General features: G+C 38.3%; 1 long non-coding RNA gene and 2 other non-coding genes across 3 annotated transcripts; all 3 read right to left on the bottom strand.

Moving 5' to 3' along the window:
- Positions 1–11,463: 11,463 nt before the first annotated feature.
- LOC134476149 (uncharacterized) lies at positions 11,464–17,042 on the bottom strand. The gene is made up of 3 exons (XR_010047685.1): positions 16,898–17,042; positions 15,753–15,912; positions 11,464–11,663 (listed from the first exon to the last, which is right to left on the bottom strand). It is a non-coding gene; the product is annotated as an uncharacterized LOC134476149 (long non-coding RNA).
- Trnak-cuu (transfer RNA lysine (anticodon CUU)) lies at positions 16,476–16,548 on the bottom strand. The gene has a single exon. It is a non-coding gene; the product is annotated as a tRNA-Lys (tRNA).
- Positions 16,986–17,057, bottom strand: Trnaa-ugc (transfer RNA alanine (anticodon UGC)). Its single transcript has one exon. It is a non-coding gene; the product is annotated as a tRNA-Ala (tRNA).
- Between the last annotated feature and the right edge of the window lie 950 nt (positions 17,058–18,007).

An 18,007-nucleotide genomic window follows, 5' to 3' on the forward strand; every position in this document is an offset into this window, starting at 1 on the left:
GCAGGGAGATGGTGTGAGCGGTGCACCCACAAGGAGAAAGGGGATGATAGCCTGCTTACAATATAAGGGAGGGACAGAAGCTTGTTCTCCCTATCTTTCTTCTTGTTAAATTGCTGTCTTTTGCCCTCCTATGTCTTGCCACTCTGCCTTGGAGCCAAGTGATTAGACTCAAACCTCACATACTGTGAGCTAAATAAACCTTTTTTTTCCTTAGTTTTGGGTATCAAGTGTTTTGTCTCGGCAATGAGAGAAAAGTAACTAAGACACCCATCTGGACAAATTAACGATTTATTTAGATCCTGCCTCAAAAAATAAAAAGAGCTGAGGATACACCTCAGTTGTGGAGTGCCCCTGAGTTCAACTCCTAATACTTCAAAAACAAAAATCTCAACTATTTTGAATATGTTTTTAAAAATTCTTGGGGCTGGGGATTTAGCTCAGCGGCATAAGCGCCTGCCTTGCAAGCAGGTAGTTGTGAGTTCAATCCCTGGTAGTGATAAAAATGAAAAAGACAAAAAGAAAAAAAATTCTCTCAATTGTTACTGTCGATGAAGCACAAATTACAAATTCCTGGTTGAGACTAATTTTATCACCCCCATGCAGGCCACATACTACAGTTTGACCAATGATATTACCTAGGTCCATAGGACTAATATTCCAAGGTAGAACTATTATAGACAGCTAAGTTAGGTAAAATTATTTTAGGCAATCAAATATGGCTGGACCCTCAAGTCAGTGGAGGAAATGAAAACAATTTACAACTGAGGGTAGAGGCACATCTATTGGAGGCCAGGCCTCGAGATAAAGACAAATGATAAGGCCTGAGATAAGTGATAATAGCTGGTCTAATAAAGTCTAGATACATATCAGTCATCTGAGTGGGTAACAAGACCCTTGGCTCTCAGCATCCAGAGAGCCAAGACCAATCCAACACTTTAGATCTGTTCCTCAGTAAACACAAGACAGTTTTTATTAGTCTTTGTGGAGAAAGTAAACAAATCCAAAGCAATGCGATTAACACCAATCAGCTAGCTGCCTGGGAAACAAGACGTAAAGGAAGCAGCTTTTTTGAGTCACATTTCCTTAGATAACACTCAAAGCTAACTTGTCATTATAGCTTTAGATGTTTCCCAGTCATCTTATTGCAATTAGCTAACTCATTTGCCTCTCTTTTTCTTTTTTGTATTGAAGATTGAACCCAGGACTTTAACACTGAGTTATACCCACAGCCCTTTTTATGCATTTCCAGGGATATTTTTTTTTAAGCAGCATCTCTCTAAGTTACCAGATTTTAACCTGTGATTCCCTTGCCTCAGCATCAAGAGTGCTAATATTACCAGTGGGCATCACCATACTGAATAAGCACTTTTTGATAATTAAATTGTCACTCTGACCATAGAGCTCTGCTATACAGATTCCTTCATCTTCTCCACATGGCCTTGATAATCCATTTATGAAGTTATTGTGGTTTTCTTTCACATGGACTTCCAATTCACTGCACTGTGGTCTGACAGTATGCATGGGACAATTTCAATTTCTTTGCATTTATTTAAGCATTTTCTATGAGGTAGTATATGGTCTATTTTGAAGAATGTCCCATGTGCAGCTGAGAATAATGTGTATTCAGATATTGTGAGGGTGGAACACTCTGTAGACTAAGTCCATTTGCTCAAAAGTTTGATTTAGTTCTAATACTTTATTATTTTTTTGTCCAGTTGATGACAACTGATGCCCAGTTTTGTGACAGTGGGGTATTGAGGTTTACCAATACAAGGTCTTATATGATATTTCATGTCCATTAGTAATTGTTTTATATAGCTGGGTGCACTGGTATTTGTTGTATATATATTTATGATAGTTATCTCTTCCTTTGGATTATTCCCTTTACAAGGATATAGTAGCCTTCTTTATCTCCCTTGATCAGTCTTAGATTGAAATTCACTTTGTCTGCAAATAGAATACTACCCCTGATTTTTTTTCTGCATTCCTGTTGCATAAAGTGTTGCTTTCCATTCTTTGACTTTCAGTGTATGAATTTCTGAGTTAAATGTGTTTCTTATATGCAGCATATTGCTGGATCTTGCTTCTTGATCCATTCTGCCAGTCTGTCTTTTGACTGGTGAATTAAGATCATTAACACTGATGGTTAAAACTGATATGTATTAACTTATCCTTGTCATGTAATTTTCCTGTTATTGGCACCCCCTTTTTTCCCTTCCTTCTAATTGTTTGCCTCTCCTGGTGGATTTATCTGTTGGGGTTCATGGAGCTGTAGTCCTTATTATCTCTTTCTCGACTGTCCTTCAGAACATTTTGGAGTGCTAGTTTGGTATACATAAATTTCCTCAAATGTTCTTTGTCATGGAAGTATTTATTTCTCCATCAATTTTGAAAGATAGTTTTGCTGGATACATCAACCTGAGTGAAAGAGCCTTTACTCCAGGCTCTCCTTGACTTGAGAGTTTGTGCTGAGAAGTCAGCAGTAATTCTGATGGGCTTTCCTTTGTAGATAATTTGTTTCTTTTTCCTAATAGCTTTTAAGATTCTATTCTTGTGTCGAATTTCTGCAATTTTGACTATGATATGCCTATCTGTAGATTTTTTTTGGTCATTGTTAATTGAAGTTCTATATGTCTTATTTATCAGTATATCAATTTCTTTTTCTCTACCAGGGAAGTTTTCTGTCATGATGTTTGTGAATATGTTTTTAATGTCATTTGTGGTTTCTCCTGCTTGTTTATTCATTTTAATTAATCTTAACTTATTCTTATTTGTATCATCAAGCAGCTGCTGGATTGATTTCTCATGATCCCTTGCTAGTTTTGAGAAATCTTTCTTTCCTTGGTCACTAACTGCAAGTCTGTCTTCAGTATCTGAGAAACTGTCCTCATACTGGCCTAATCTACTTTCAGTACTTTCAATAGTGTTTTTATTCTCCTGCATATCTGCTTGAATATGTTTTAACGATTCCATTTCTTTCCTATGCTATACTTCCAAAATTTGCTTAAGTGCATCTATTTTTTTGTCTGTGTCTGCTCTAACATCTCTGAGCATGGTATATATTTTGGTAATATCTGTAGTTATTTGAGAGATCATTTCTGATTTTATTTTTTCCAGAGCCTCATTCAATTGCTTTGTTGTTACCACTTTCGAGGGATCTGGTCGGGGGCTTTCAGACTGTCCCACTTCACTGGGTTTGCCTTTGGTGAACTGGGTGTATGGGGGTTGCATGCTGTTTATGTGTCTTATCGTTTCTTTTCTTTTTTAGTTTAATTCCTGGGGGTGATTCTTGTAAGTTGCCTATGGTGAGCTGCTTTATTGGTGTTATTTAGGACACTTAGGTGATGCTTACTTCTCTGAGATATCTTCCAGGTGTACTGTTGGAAGATCTTACCTCTTCAGTTTGTTGGAGATGAGAAGTTGTTGCTCATTTGGCCTACTGCCTGGTTATTTGGCACTGTGACACAGTATTTTCTGTGACCCTTAGTTAATCTCAGTCATGGATTATCAGAGCCAACAGCTGTTTAGAACAATTTAAGTCAATTTTAACTGTAGTGGTACCAATAGCATAAAACAGCCTATAAAACAACAAACTGAGCCATTCCTTTATTTGCAACTTTTAGCCATATGAACTAGATTTGTGATTGTATAACAAAATGTAAAACCAACCAGATAATTATATGGAGTATGTAAGTCCATAATGTGTCAATTTTGCCATTGGGGTTAAAATTTAAAATGGATTAAGGAGAAAATAGAGACGTGGAAAAAGAGAAAGAGATCATAAGTAAGGTTGGAGGACAAAGATGGGTCCCACCAACTTGGAGAAACTGGTGCAGAAAATTAAAAGAAAGAGAGGTGGAAGAGATAAAAAGTAGAACAAAACAGAACCACACCCACAAAGAGGTTAGAAACTACTCACACACTTATAAAAAAAACAAAGAGAAAGAGAAGTAAACTGGACTACAGTTCATGTATGTTACATTTTGTCAAGGAATTTGTCTTCATTTTGCCCACATACTGTGACTTTGCAGGAGGCTGAGATTAAGGGCAGTGGACTAACCTTGAAGATAAAATTTCAAGACAGTCTGTTAGACCGGTGTCGCAAGGAAGACTCCAAGGGCCTCGCTCTCATGTAAAAACAGTGGGGTTTTTATTATTCCGTGTACACGGGGTCCTCCAAACAGGTGGAAACGGAGAACCCTGAGTTGGGGCAGGGCTGTGCCTTTTAAGGCCTAAAACAGCAAAGCAAGCAAGCGTTGTTACAGAAGCCAATCATAGCGGTTAGAGCAGAGCTGATGGTGAGCTGTCCTTAAGGGATTGGGTTTTTTAGTGGGGCAAGGGAGTGTCTCCCTAGAAGGGGTGGCATTTCTTAGGAATGGGCGTTTGTCTCATGACTGAGAGATCTGCCTTAGGTTAAGACTGTTTGTCTTAACTGTTTAAGAACACTGGTTCCTGTGGGGGTGGAGCTGCACATAGTTTCGAAACTCGCACCACAAGGCCTTCTATTTGTAGAGGGCAACAATGGTTAGCATATCGATTAGGTAAGATTTTACAATTCTTTACAGAGAGCATTGATTAACATATCAATCTTTTACCCAGAGTAAAAGGAAGACACACATTTACAGTTACAGGTATTACTATGATATAAACGAAGCTATTTTTGTGAAGAATGTACAATCTAATACAATCTGATGTAATTAACACAATTTGTGATGGGGCTTCTGGATAGGGAAGACCCAGGATGTCAGGAGCTATTACCTCAGGCCTTTGTTTTATGGCCTTTAGGAAGTTAAAACTTAACCTAGTTGGATTTGAAGGGAGAAGGGGAGGGGAAGCAGCAGATGGAATGAGCTTTCTTGGTCTCTGCAAGTCCAACATTCAGGTTATGGTATTGGCACTGTTCATCACTTTTAGTTAGATTTATGGTGAGAATCAAAAGCAAAAGGCAGGGCTGGGAATTTAGCTCAGAAGGCATAAGTGCCTACCTGGCAAGCACAAGGTCATAAGTTTGATCCCTGGTAAGGGCAGAGCAGAAAAGTGTGAAACACTTGTGGTTTGGCCAGAAAGAACCACCTGTAAAGTTGGGGTCAAGGACAGACTGAGTGATTGCTGAAAAGATTAGCATTAAAAAATCAAACCCTTTGTACCAGAACAATAGGAAAGATGCCTTGAGGACATCTCAGGAAATGGTTTACTCATTGTTGACTTGAGGCTATAAAAGGGTAAACTCCTTTTAAGTGATTTTTGCTTTGAGAAGAGAGTGCCATGGTGTCCTACTCATTTAGAGACCCTAGGGAACTATATATCCAACTTCAGCCATCAAGATACTCAGAGTTTACTCTAGCTTTTTTCGAAGGGGGATAATCTTGAGTTGGATATAGACACTGGCATTATACATATGGTACTAATTTTATAGGCATGCAGAATACAAGAGTTATGAGATCATGTAGGCTTCGACCCAGATTTCAAGGAGACCAGGCAGTGTGTCTCAGAGAAGACAGTGCATAAAGCTGTGAGAGTGAAGGCAAGAGTTCAGTGGTGACCCCCAGGAAGTTGGAGAAGTCAGGACTGTAGACGTCTGCAGAGGAAAGCTGTGGGCAGCCCAAAAGAGAGGCTTTGTGGGCTACAACCAATAAGGTTATATAGCCTATATGGGTTGGCTGCCCAAGCCCTTTGGAGTTCACAGTTTGCTGCAATCTGGACATGGAAATACAGGACTTAATGTTTGCTTTGCTGGTTTTCAATTTTGCTTTGGTCTGATTTATTTCATCCTCATATTTATCATTTTTTAAGATGGAAATGTTTACCTTGTAGCACTGTATGTTTAAAATATTTAACTTGTTTTTTTTTTTAATACAGGGGCTCACATTTAAGAGTTTGCCTTGAACCTCAGAGGAGACTTTGAATTTAGACTTTTCAACAGTGCTGATACAGTTAAGTCTTTGGTGAGTCTCAGGATGGACTAAATGCATTTTGCATAAGGAGCCTTTGGGAGGCAAGGGCAAAATGAAAATATTCCCAGAGAGTCTCATGTATTCAGTGATGGACTTTTTTAGAAGATGATTGAATCGAAGAGGTACTATTTTCAACTCGTTGCTGAGGGTATGTTCTGTTAAGAGGCAGACCCTAGGGGCTGGGGATTTAGTTTAGCGACTTAAGCACCTGCCTTACAAGCAGGTGGTTGTGAGTTTGATCCCTGGTACTGATAAAAAAGAAACAGACAAAAAAAAAAAAAAAAAAAAAAAAGAGGCAGACCCTAGTAAAAAGAATGAGGACATGATTTAGGAGAGTCCCTTTCTGCTCACTTTTATCTCTGCTTTCTAGCTGCCATGAACAGTTTTCCTCTGCTATGTCATTTCAGCCTTGGAGTTAGCCATGGACCCCAAAACCCTGAATCAAACTCTAGAACCTCTAGATTTTTAAATTGTGGCTATCAACTATTTTGTCCTAGCAGTGAGAAAATTAACTAATACATAATTCATTTACACTGCAGTGAAAAATATAGGCAAGATCTCTGGCCCCCTGATGATAGGCTAGCTAAATAACAAAGAAGTAAACACATATAAAATGATCTTAGTGAGTGATAATGACTAAAAGAAAATTAAGAAATATAATCTGACAGAGTAATTGGTAAACAGAGTTCAGTTTCAGAGAAAGGGCCAGAAAAGATGTATGAGAAGAAATGACCAAAAAAATAAAGAAAGGAAGGAAGAAGAAGAAGAAGAAGGGGGAGAGGACATTGAGCATGGTTAGGAATAGAAAGAGACAACTTTCTGATCATCTTTGGACAAGAAACTTTCACAAGAGGAAACAGAGAATTCAGAGGCCTATAGCCTTCAGAGCACAACACTAATTTTGTCATCAAGAATATTTCCATTGAAGAATTGTTAATTATATTTCTGAGTTATTAAATGACATGTAAAACTGAAAAAATTTCAAAAATAAAGTATTGAATTTGTAATATTTATACTTTATTTTAAAAAGTATTAAAATTTTCAACATCAACATGTTTTTGGTGTACTAAGTCTAAAAAAGAACATTAGTAGTGAATCCACATTCTGAGTCTTTCCATCACATCCCAGAGGGAGGCCAGCTGGAATAGTGTAAGACGTATGGGAACCTACCCAGGACAGCAGCCTGGCACACACACACACACACACACACACACACCTCTGGAAGGCAAAGTTTTCAGTGTGGCCAGTTATGTGGAGCATCGGAAGCAGCAGCAAGGAGACAGCAATTGTACTCTAGAGAAATCCACCAACAGAAAACCAGTCCAAGCCCCCACATCCAGAGGCCAAGATTGGCTCCATATACAGTATATCTCTGAGATGTAACATGAACATTATCACAGAACTTTAAACACTGGAAGAAGAAATTGAACATGGATGCCCCTAAGAACCTGCCAGTTACCATCAGGGACTGATAAGCAGCACCAGCCAAGAGAATCAGCTATCCAAGCTCCCACATGCCTGCCACCATTAGAGGAGCCTTGGTGTCTGGAGAAGGCTACCCTGAACCCCACTAACTCCCCAGCAACCTAGGTTAGGAGAAACTCAGGTGCCTGACCCACTCCCCTACACTACAGATGAGCAACCAATGCCCTGGGAACCCCTACAACCAGCTTGTCCAGAGAAATCCAGGAAAATGAGACAAAGGAGAAAAAGGCAATCTCAGACTTCCACCCATACAGAACAAGTCTAGGAGACACAAAAATAGAAGAAATTGGAAGTTGCACAACTGAAATTGTTGAAAGGATTGCAACTGACCTAAAGAAACAACTTTATGAGGCTGTAAAAGTAATCAGAACAGGAAAAATATCTCAAGTTGTATTTATTACTTTTCTTTCCTTGCCAATACAAAATATTTGATGCCCAAAATGAAGGCAGGAAAGGTTTAGCTTACAGCTTGTGAAGGTCTCAGTCCATACTCAGCTAGCTCCAAGGCAAATTGGCATGGTTAAAGGGCAACCATTCATGGTGGTGGCAAGTGACAAGAGTGAAAGGGCAAAAGAAGGCGGGGCAAGCCACTTTCTCTTCCTTATGTTGTATGTTGGTTACCCACTGGCACTCACACTGCCTGTCCCGGTGTTAGACAATAAACCAATCACAAATGCTAGGTTCAGCCACCTCCATGACTGGATGAGGCTTTGGGGGGACATCCAAACACAAATGATAATGCAGATAAAAGAACAAATGACAAACATAATGAAAAAAATAATGAACAAATCTGAAGAAAACATAGATAAAATAATTAAAAAGATAGGTATAAGTAAATGATGGAAACCTTGAATGAACAACACAGGAAAGAACTATAATGCATCAAACAGATTCAAAAAGATATACAGGAGATTAAAAACTCCATTGAAAGCTGGAAAAACTGCTTGAAAGAAACTGAAGATAGACTTTCAGACGTTGAAGACAGGATTTCAGCTAGTGATTGTTTTTTTTTTTTTTTTTTTTTTTTTTTTTTTTTTTTTTGTCTTTTTCATTTTTACCGGTACCAGGGATCAAACTCATGACTGCCTGCTTACAAGGCAGGTGCTTATGCCGCTGAGCTAAATCCCCAGCCCCTCAGCTAGTGATTGTGAAAGGAAAGATCTCTTTAAAATAACCAGGAATCAGGAAATAACTCAACAGCTGCAAGACAACGTAAAGAAAAGAGTGATAGGGGTCAGCAAAAGGCAGGGGTCAACACGAATGAGATAACAAGACTATATACAGAACTGATAGCAGAAAACCTTCCAAGCATGGGAAAAAAGACTTGACATTCAGATAAATGAAGCATATAGAAGAACTCCAACTAGCCATAACCCAAATAAATCTATACCCAGATGTATAATATTCAAGATCCCAGAAATTCAACACAAGAACAGAATATTAAAGGCTGTTAGAGAAAAGAAACTGATCACCTATAAAGGAAAACCAATCAGAGTCACAGCAAACCTCTTAATACAAACCATCACTGGAGTGTAGTGTTTCAAGTTCTGAAATAAACTAACTTCCAACCCAAACTGATGTACCCTGAAAAACTATCTTTCAAAATTAATGGAGAAATAGGATATTTCCATGATAAAGAATAACTGAAGGGGGGGTGGGGATTTAGGTCAGCGGCATAAGCACCTTCCTTGCAAGTGTGCAGTCGTGAGTTCAATCCCTGGTACTGATAAAAACAAAAAAGACAAAAAAAAAAAGAATAATTGAAGGAATTCATGACCACCCACCCAACCATATGAAGAGTGCTAAAGGGTTTTCTAGAGGGAAATAAAGATGATCATGATTCCAGGAACAGTAACAGAGGGGGATTGCTGAGCAGAGCAGGCAATTCATTGGAGGGGGAAAGTGGTGGGGGGGCAACGGCAGGAGGATAGCATGGCAGACATGAGCCAGTGCAAGTTGGTCATAACCATTAATGTAGATGGCCTCAAATCACCTATAAAAAGAAACATGGGCAGAGTGAGTTGGAAGACAGGATCCATCAATATGCTGTATACAAGGAACATGTTTGACTCAAAAGAAAATTCATAGACTAAAGATCAGAGGAGACAAGACAATGCTTGATGAGGGACCCAGAATAAAGAAGGTGTAATCAACTACAGAAAGGATAAGAAAGATATCATATTTTTATACAATGGAAGTCTATTCAGTCATATAGAAGCATAATCGCAAGGTTCTTGTAGGTAAATAGATGCAACTGGAGATCATGCTTATGGGTGAAATGGATTGGACTCACATGGGAGAGCATTGTATTGTCTTCTTAAAAAAACTGAAGCAGTTAGTGAGATCCACAATAGATACTGTGAAAGTGAAAGGGGAGAAACTGTTCAAAAAGGGAAGATGGTGACCATTGTTAATTTCGTATTAATTTGTTTTTGAAGTCCTGTATTGCTTTAATTGTTTTGTTTGGTTTGGTTTTATTCCACTTTGTTTTGTTTGATTCTATTATGTCTGATGATACAGGCAGTTATTTTGAATATAACAAGAGGCATTATGGTAGCCATTGTTGATTTCCTATTATTTTGTTTTGAAGTCCTGTTTTGTTTTAGTTGACTCTATTCTGTTTCATTTTGTTTGGTTTTATTCTCCTTAAAATGAAATTTAAAGAAAGAACATCAGAAATAAATTCCCATATAAAATGCAACAAAAGTACCAATAGTACTCTACAAAAAAATTCTTACTTCTATTATCACACTTAAGTCAGTCTGCATATACGACAATATCACACTCCACACACACGCACTTTTTACACTCACAGTACCTGTTTTTGCTTTCCTGGCCTTTTTGTGAAACATACTGGACATCTCACTTGTCTTGATGTTTTGTCAGGAAGTTATTATATTATACAGTGCATATTTAACAAGAACATAAAGTATCTATAAAATAAATTGTTGGATTCTTAATATATATTGTGCATTTAGAATGAACATAAACATTTTCACAGCTGCTTTGTACTTCCTTAAAAAACTTGAAAGATAACATCAACTATGAAAACCTATGTGAACTACAATGTAAGCACAGAGATCTACTATGGAAGTAAGCTTTGCTTCAGTTGTCCCATCAAAGGCAGTTTTCACACATGAAAACTATATGTTCCATATGCAAGTATCACTAACACTGATAGCATATGTTTGTTTTCCTATACTTTCTTGTGGAGCACAGTGGACATCTTTTTTGTTTTTCTGTTGTAGTAGGTCTTTGTGATGCTGTACCTGCCTGTTCACCTGTCAGTTCACTAGTGTGTTCCACATTATTTTTTGGTTCTTTGGGCAGAAACATTTTATTTTTCTTCTGCTGTAAATGATCTCTTATGAGCTCCAGTCCCAATACTGTAAGAAAATTTACCTGTGATATTTTGTACTTGTTATTTTCTTTGTAAACTATTAAACTGTTTATGCCACACATGTCTTTTTGTTGTTGTTTTTTCATTTTTATCGGTACCAGGGATCGAACTCACAACTGCCTGCTTGCAAGGTAGATGCTTATGCAGCTGAGCTAAATCCCCAGCCCCACCACACATGTTTAAGATTGAGTAAAACACAACCATTTGCCAGCGCTTTGTGTTTCAAGTGACTTTGTAGTTGCTGCACAACTCATAACAACATCTACTCCATCTTCTGTTTTGTTGTTGAAAGTTTATCTCAGGCTTCTGTTTCATTGAGGTTTCCCTATCAAAATTTCCATCGTGGTGCAATGCTGAAATCAGTAGTACCGGTTTGTTTTTCTTGGCCATATATAAGGACAATGTTCTATCTTTCTGAAGTCTAAAGACTGTACTATCCAATTCTCTGCTTTGAAATTGCAACATTTTGTTTGGAATTTTTGCTTTGTTTCTGCATATAGTTTCTATGTTGGTCAATTTGTGGTCTATTAGCTAATATCAGCTGGAAAGTGGTGAACAAGTTAAATGTCACATTTCATTTAGTTTGGAGATAGAAGCAACAAGGTTGTTCACAAAATCATTTGGTTTATTGTTATGTGAATGAGGATGAATAAGCCTGAGTTCCAGGATAAATGTTTAATTGTCAGCATAATAAAGCCAGGAATGGTGGCACATACCTGTAATCCCACCACTTAGGAGGCTGAGGCAGAATAATCACTGAAAGTTTGAGGTCATCCTCAGCTACATTGTGAGTTCAAGGTCAGCCTGAACTTCACAGTGAGATCCTGTCTCAAAAAAAGTGAATAGATAAATAGATAAATAAATAAGCATAGTAATTCTTCATATTTACAAGGACAAAATTTTTATGCCATATTTTGACCCATTGTTTTTTAATAAATCTTACACATTCTTGCAATCACCATGAGAAATCTGAGCTAAGTACAGCAGACCTAGCATTGCTTTCAGTTTACTTCATAAGGTGTCATAATAAATACATTTTTAATATGGCTACCGGTGGGATCAGAACCTTTTACATATATTTCAGACTTTGTGTCTTTCACATAAATTGTAACATTTCATCTGTTACAATTTCCAACTTTGAATGATGCTGGGGGCTTTCTGTCCAGTATCTTTCACTTCTGCTAAGATGTTCACTATATTTTTGGACCTGGTTTTAACACTGGATCGTTTCATTTGTTGTACAGATATTTCACAACATTTCCACTAGTCAAATACCTATTCACATGCTGTTTTCTTTATCATCTGAGTCAAGGAGTTCTGTACTCCCCGTGTCTGTATCAATTGATTCTTGCTCCATTTCACTGACACAGGAACTTTGTCTCACATGGATAATATCAAAATTATCATCATCACTGTCACACATCAACACCACTCTGTCATTATGAAAGCATGTATTTTGCCATAATGGATCATCTTCATCACCCATGCATGGATAATCTGATGACTCAGTTTTAAACTCCTCCAAAACTTGCAAATCTGGTTTTTATGTGCCATTGTACTGAATTTGGCTACTTCTAACAGGAAACAAAACAAAACAAAATAAAATACTTTAAAAAAAAAAACAAATACTGGAGTGGTGTGGGTCTATTGGATGCTCTGTGATGCTTGAGTAAACATACCAAAGACTGTCCCATGGAGCATAATGATGGGTCCAAATGCCATTTTGCTACTTTTGAACGTGTGCACACTCCTTGTTGTTCATCATACCAAGTGGGTAAACACATAGATTACTTCCTATATTCCTCAGAGAAATGTACTGAGATGAACAGCCAGCTACCATAACACTAAAGTACAAATTTACAGTAGAAAGGTAAGGGATGGGTCTGCTGGATCCTGGCTTAAACCTGAAGTGATTGGGTGGATTAAAAAACCAAGGAAAACTAGACATACGGCACACATCTGTAATCCTAGAATTCAGAGAACTGAGGCAGGAGGATCACTGAGAGTTAGAGATCAGCCTGGGCTACACAGTAAGTTGAAGGCCAGCCTGGACTACATAATGAGACTCTGCCTCAAAAAAAAAAAAAAAAAAAAAAAAGAACAACCAAAGAAAGACCATGGAGGCCAGGAAAGTAAGGAGCCTTTCCAATAGTTTACTGAATCCTCATCCTGATTATCCCAGCCACTTTACTGTCTTTGCTGTACAAAGTGGATTTTAAAAAAAGGAGTAGAGAATATTGAATTTGCAGTCTTAGGTAACTACTAGAATAACAAGAAACACAGCAAGATTTCAGTGCAGAATTTAGAAAGAGAGATGAATGACTAAATACCTTATTTGAAAGATTACAAATAAACAGTATACATGGGATTTCTAAAAGGGTTAGATTCATATATGGCTCTGCACTTCCAGATGTGTGAAGCCAGGTGTGGTGTGCATGCTTGTGCCAATATGTGATCTAATTTCTCACTGCCTGCATCTCCTTTTCTAATAAATGATCAGAAGTATAACATTTATAATTTTAATTTGCAACATCCATCACCAATTGTTTAGACATTCAGACTGATTGCATTTAATTACCTGAATTCATGAAAGAACCAATGAAATAGATCATTCTTTCAAAGGCTGCTTTATAAGTAATAATATAAATAAGTTGAAGTTAAAGTCTTAAGAAAATTAGCCTTTAACACTTACAATCATAGTGAATTGAACATCAATTATAAAGTATCTAGTCTTTTCCATATTCAAAAACTTTCCCTCAGACACTAAACATCTCAAGTGACAGTGATAACCTGGGAGGGTTTCTCAAAATATCCAGTGATTTTAATCCAGTTGATCCTGACATAAAGGAGATTATTCTGGGTCTTCATTTTGACCACAATGCCTGTTGCAGGGATTCCTCTAGAATTATGTTGCTCTGGTTGGCATGTTTATTCTCTCCTTGCCCAAAACTCACATACCTCTGAACAACTGCATGTGACTGTCAACTGCCTTTTTCTGGCTTGTACCCTTAAGCCAACGTATTATGTACCAACAGCAAATGAAGAATGAAGTGAGCATTTGATGATGACTAAGTCATTTCTCCCAATGTTACACAAACCATACAAGAATGATTTTGTCAAGATTAATATTAGAAAATAGCCATAAATATGTCAAACCTGGACAAAGTTTTGTTTCAAATGTTTTTAAATGAAAACATTCAAATACCATAGGTGATTAAGAATTTACATAAAACTATATCATTCTTACTAATTATTCTTACTAATTATTTACTTTTTGTGTTTTTGAGACTGGGTCTCACTGTGTGGTATAGGCTGGCCCTGAGCTTTCCATTTAGACCAGGCTGGCCTTGAATTTATAGCAATCCTCTTGCCTCAGCCTCTGGAGTGCTGGAATTACAGATGTGCACCACCACACCCAGTTTATACAATCATTCTTGTACACCACTGTGCAAAACACAACTGTGGTCCAATAATTTATATATGCCCCATACAACATCAACGTCACAGAAAGAATGTCACCAATTTGATTTTTTATACATGGGTTGAATATTTCCTATCCAAGGGAAAATTTTGCATATTAACAAATAGCTGAATGGGCCAAGTGTGGTGGCACATGCATTCAGTCCTAGCATTCTGGGACGCTGAGGCAGAAAAACTGAAAATCTAGTTCCAGCCTAGCCTGGGAAAGTTAATGACTTAGAGGATTGTCTCTGAATTTTAAAAAAGTCTGGGGATGTAGCTCAGTGTGGAGGTCCTGGCTTCAGTTTCCAGTACTACACAGGGAAGAGAGGGGAAGAAAAAAAAGGGGAAAAGAGAAGGGAGAGGAAATAACTGAAATAGCTGAATTGATACTGTCCTGCCTTTGCAAGTGAACAGAAGCAAAGACCTAGCTGTGAAGAAGGTAAAAGCAATGTTATTATACAGAACTGGATTATAAGTGTTAAGTAAAACAATACCATAGCTTTCAAAGTCTTTAATCAGAATATGCTCCTGTTATGCTTCTTCCGAGTCTTACAACTGATATTTTCCTATAGGACAGGAAGTAAGAAGCACTGGAAATTTTAAGGGAAGGAGTCACACATTTATGTGTGCACACCTGCAACTCTAACATTTAGGTGGCTGAGGCAGGAGTTATTTGTTGAACAAATATCATTCATCTACAGCTGAATATGGTGCAGCTGCAAAAAAATAAGTAAATTTTGTGTTTTGAAATGAAAAGATATATAATTACCTTTTTGAGTAAAAGAGAAAATAAAACTGTATTTGCATTAGAAACTCTGTAAGAATATATACACAGATACAAAAATTGTTGCTTAAAGTGGTAGGATAGGAGGAAATCTATAGTCACTGACCATAGATGTTCAAATTTTGAATCTTGTAGGATGTTACCTACTGAAAAGATGTTTTGAAAATTCTATTTTGTGATGCAATGCCTGTGTAAAACTATATAATGATTTCTCAAAAAAAATTGAAATACTATATAATCCAGAAATTCATATCTGGATGTATACCCACAAGGTGTGAAAGCATGTGAAAACACCCTTGTGTGTCCGTGTTCAAGGCATCATTCACTATACCCAAAAGGTGGAAAGAGCCCAAGTATCCATGGGCAAATGAATGGATAAAAACATAGCATGTGCATACAGCGGAATGTTTTTCAGCATTAAAAGGAAAGACATTTTGATATATGCTGCAACACACAACGTTTAAGATGCTATGCTAATTGAAATAAGAGAGTCAAAAAGAGGGCTGGGCCTGCTGTAATCACATCAGTCTGCGGATTTAAGCAGGAGGATAAAGACAAGTTCTAGGCCAGCAAGTGCTCCTAGTGAGTTCAAAACCAGCCTGATCTACATGGTGACACCTTGTCTCAAAGACAGGGAGAATTATAAAAAGAATAAATACAATATTACCTGGGTGTGGAGACACAGGCCTGTAATCCTAGGACTCCAGGAGGTTGAGGAAGGATCCGGAGTTAGACTGTGGGTTGAGCGATTTAGCAGGTCCCGTCTCAAAATTAAAAAGGTGTAGGTGTATAGCTATGTGAAAGGGCCTGGGTTCAATCCTCAGTAACTAGGAAGAAAAGAGATAAAGACAAAGAATACTACTCTTTCTGTGGTTATCAAATTCATAGAGACAGAAAAAATGGTGGTTGCTGAAGCCTAATATTAAAACTAGGAAAAGTGGGGAATGGGAAATATGAAAAAATTCCACTGAGAAGGATGAAAAAGATCTGCATAAGGTTGATGGAATGGCTGTACAGCACAATGAATATATTTACAGCCACATAGTCATACAATTAAAAATAGTTAAAATATGGGCTGCGGAAGGGAGTGGTAGATAGAACGCTTACTTGGCATGCACACGCCCCAATTTGCCAAAAAACCGGAACCAAAAATAAACGAGGATAGTTACTTAAAGTAGCCAATTTCCGAAAAGAAAACAAAAAACAACCAAGGATGGTGGCGTTAAAATTGTCCATTACCGATGTTTATCTTACAACAGCAACACTTATCTTTTCATAGCAGGATCACGTGGCCATTGCTTATGGCAGGTTTTACAAGTAATTTATTCGCGGGACGGTGTGCTAACGGATGTAACATTTGTATATTTCTAGTTGAGCAAAATATCTCTAGCGCCCAACGTGGGGCTCGAACCCACGACCCTGAGATTAAGAGTCTCATGCTCTACCGACTGAGCTAGCCGGGCACTTGGTGGACCGATGCTGCTGAGTTTCCTTCAAAATACACTTCTGAGTTTTCCAGATGTAAGACTCAGTATGATTGGAATTTGACAGAATTACTAAAGGGCCCTGGTAAATGAGAAAATTCAAACTCGGCCATCAGTGCCAGATAGCACCTCCCACTTCGTCTTTTTTCTGTTTGCTCTTTTCCATCAGCAACCTGGTCTTTTTCCAGGGCGGTGAAGCGTGTGCAGCAAAGAAGCAGATACACAAGCAGCAAGATGTGAGCAGAGCGCTCGCGCTGCTCGGATCTTAGATCAGGGGAGAAAACTAGTGCCTGGGATTTGGAAGAGAGAAAGGAGATCCCACGCATACTTGCTGCGTCGTCAGGATTCTACTGTCAGGTGTAGCGCTCGACCCACACGGAAGACTTCCAAATCTGGAAATGAAAAGAAAAGGCAGATGGAGATGCCGGGGATCGAACCCGGGGCCTCATACATGCAAAGCATGCGCTCTACCACTGAGCTACATCCCCACACAGCACAGTAGTCTTTCCTACAGTCTGTTAAGGTACTATAGAATTTGGTGCGAGGGTGTCCAGTTGCTAGGAGACGAGTTCGCAGAGCCGCGAGCTGCTCCAGGCGCCTCCGCTTACCCTAGACAATGAAATAGCCACCCAGGGGACCAGAATTCCGAGGCAGGCTCTGTATAACCGGAAAGCCGCAGTGGCAGAAGGGTAGGAAGTGTTTAGGGTCCATGCCCAAAATGAACTCTGACCCAAGAAAGGGAAATAAGAAACACTGTATGTTTCATTTTTTAAAAAGGGTTGTAAAATATAGAAAATTTAAATAAAGTAACCCAGAATACTAAAAATAATTGCTTGAGTTGAAGAAAGAATGTGGGAAACAGGTGTTGGAGAAATGTTCCACTGTTAATCTTCTGAATTTTGAATCTGTTCAAGAAAATATTTACTGAATGTGCTAACGACTGCCCTGAAAGCTGGGAATTTCAGTGAATAAATAACACAGCCCATCCCTTTTCGAGTCACATTCTAGAGGGGGGAGTGCTAGGGAAAGAAGCCAACAATGAGGAGGAGGCTTGTGGGAGTGTTTTGGGTGGGGCTTGTTTTGTTTTGTTTTATTGGCTCTTTGAGACATGGTCTCCCAATGTAGTTCAGACTGGCCTTGAACGCAGTTTGTAGCTCAGGTTGGCCTCCAGCCACAGTGATCTTCTGGCTTTCAGATGTTAGAATTGCAGGTGTGTGCCACCACGCCTGGCAGGAACTTGTTAAGAGACATTTTTTTCTTTTATTTTAATTTTTATTAGTACATATTTGCACAGAGTGATTACATTCATCGTGGGAAGTTAGTGTATAAACAGTATGTGTGGTCAGGTAGGCTTCATGGACAAGGTGACCGCTGACATGAGATTGGAAAGAGGTGGAAAGTGAGCTGTTGTACAGGAATGTGGGAGACAATAGGGCAA

Source organism: Cavia porcellus, unplaced genomic scaffold (assembly GCF_034190915.1).
Source record: "Cavia porcellus strain 051 isolate PalLab524CR breed Dunkin Hartley unplaced genomic scaffold, mCavPor4.1 scaffold_1, whole genome shotgun sequence".
Taxonomy (NCBI): Eukaryota; Metazoa; Chordata; class Mammalia; order Rodentia; family Caviidae; genus Cavia; species Cavia porcellus.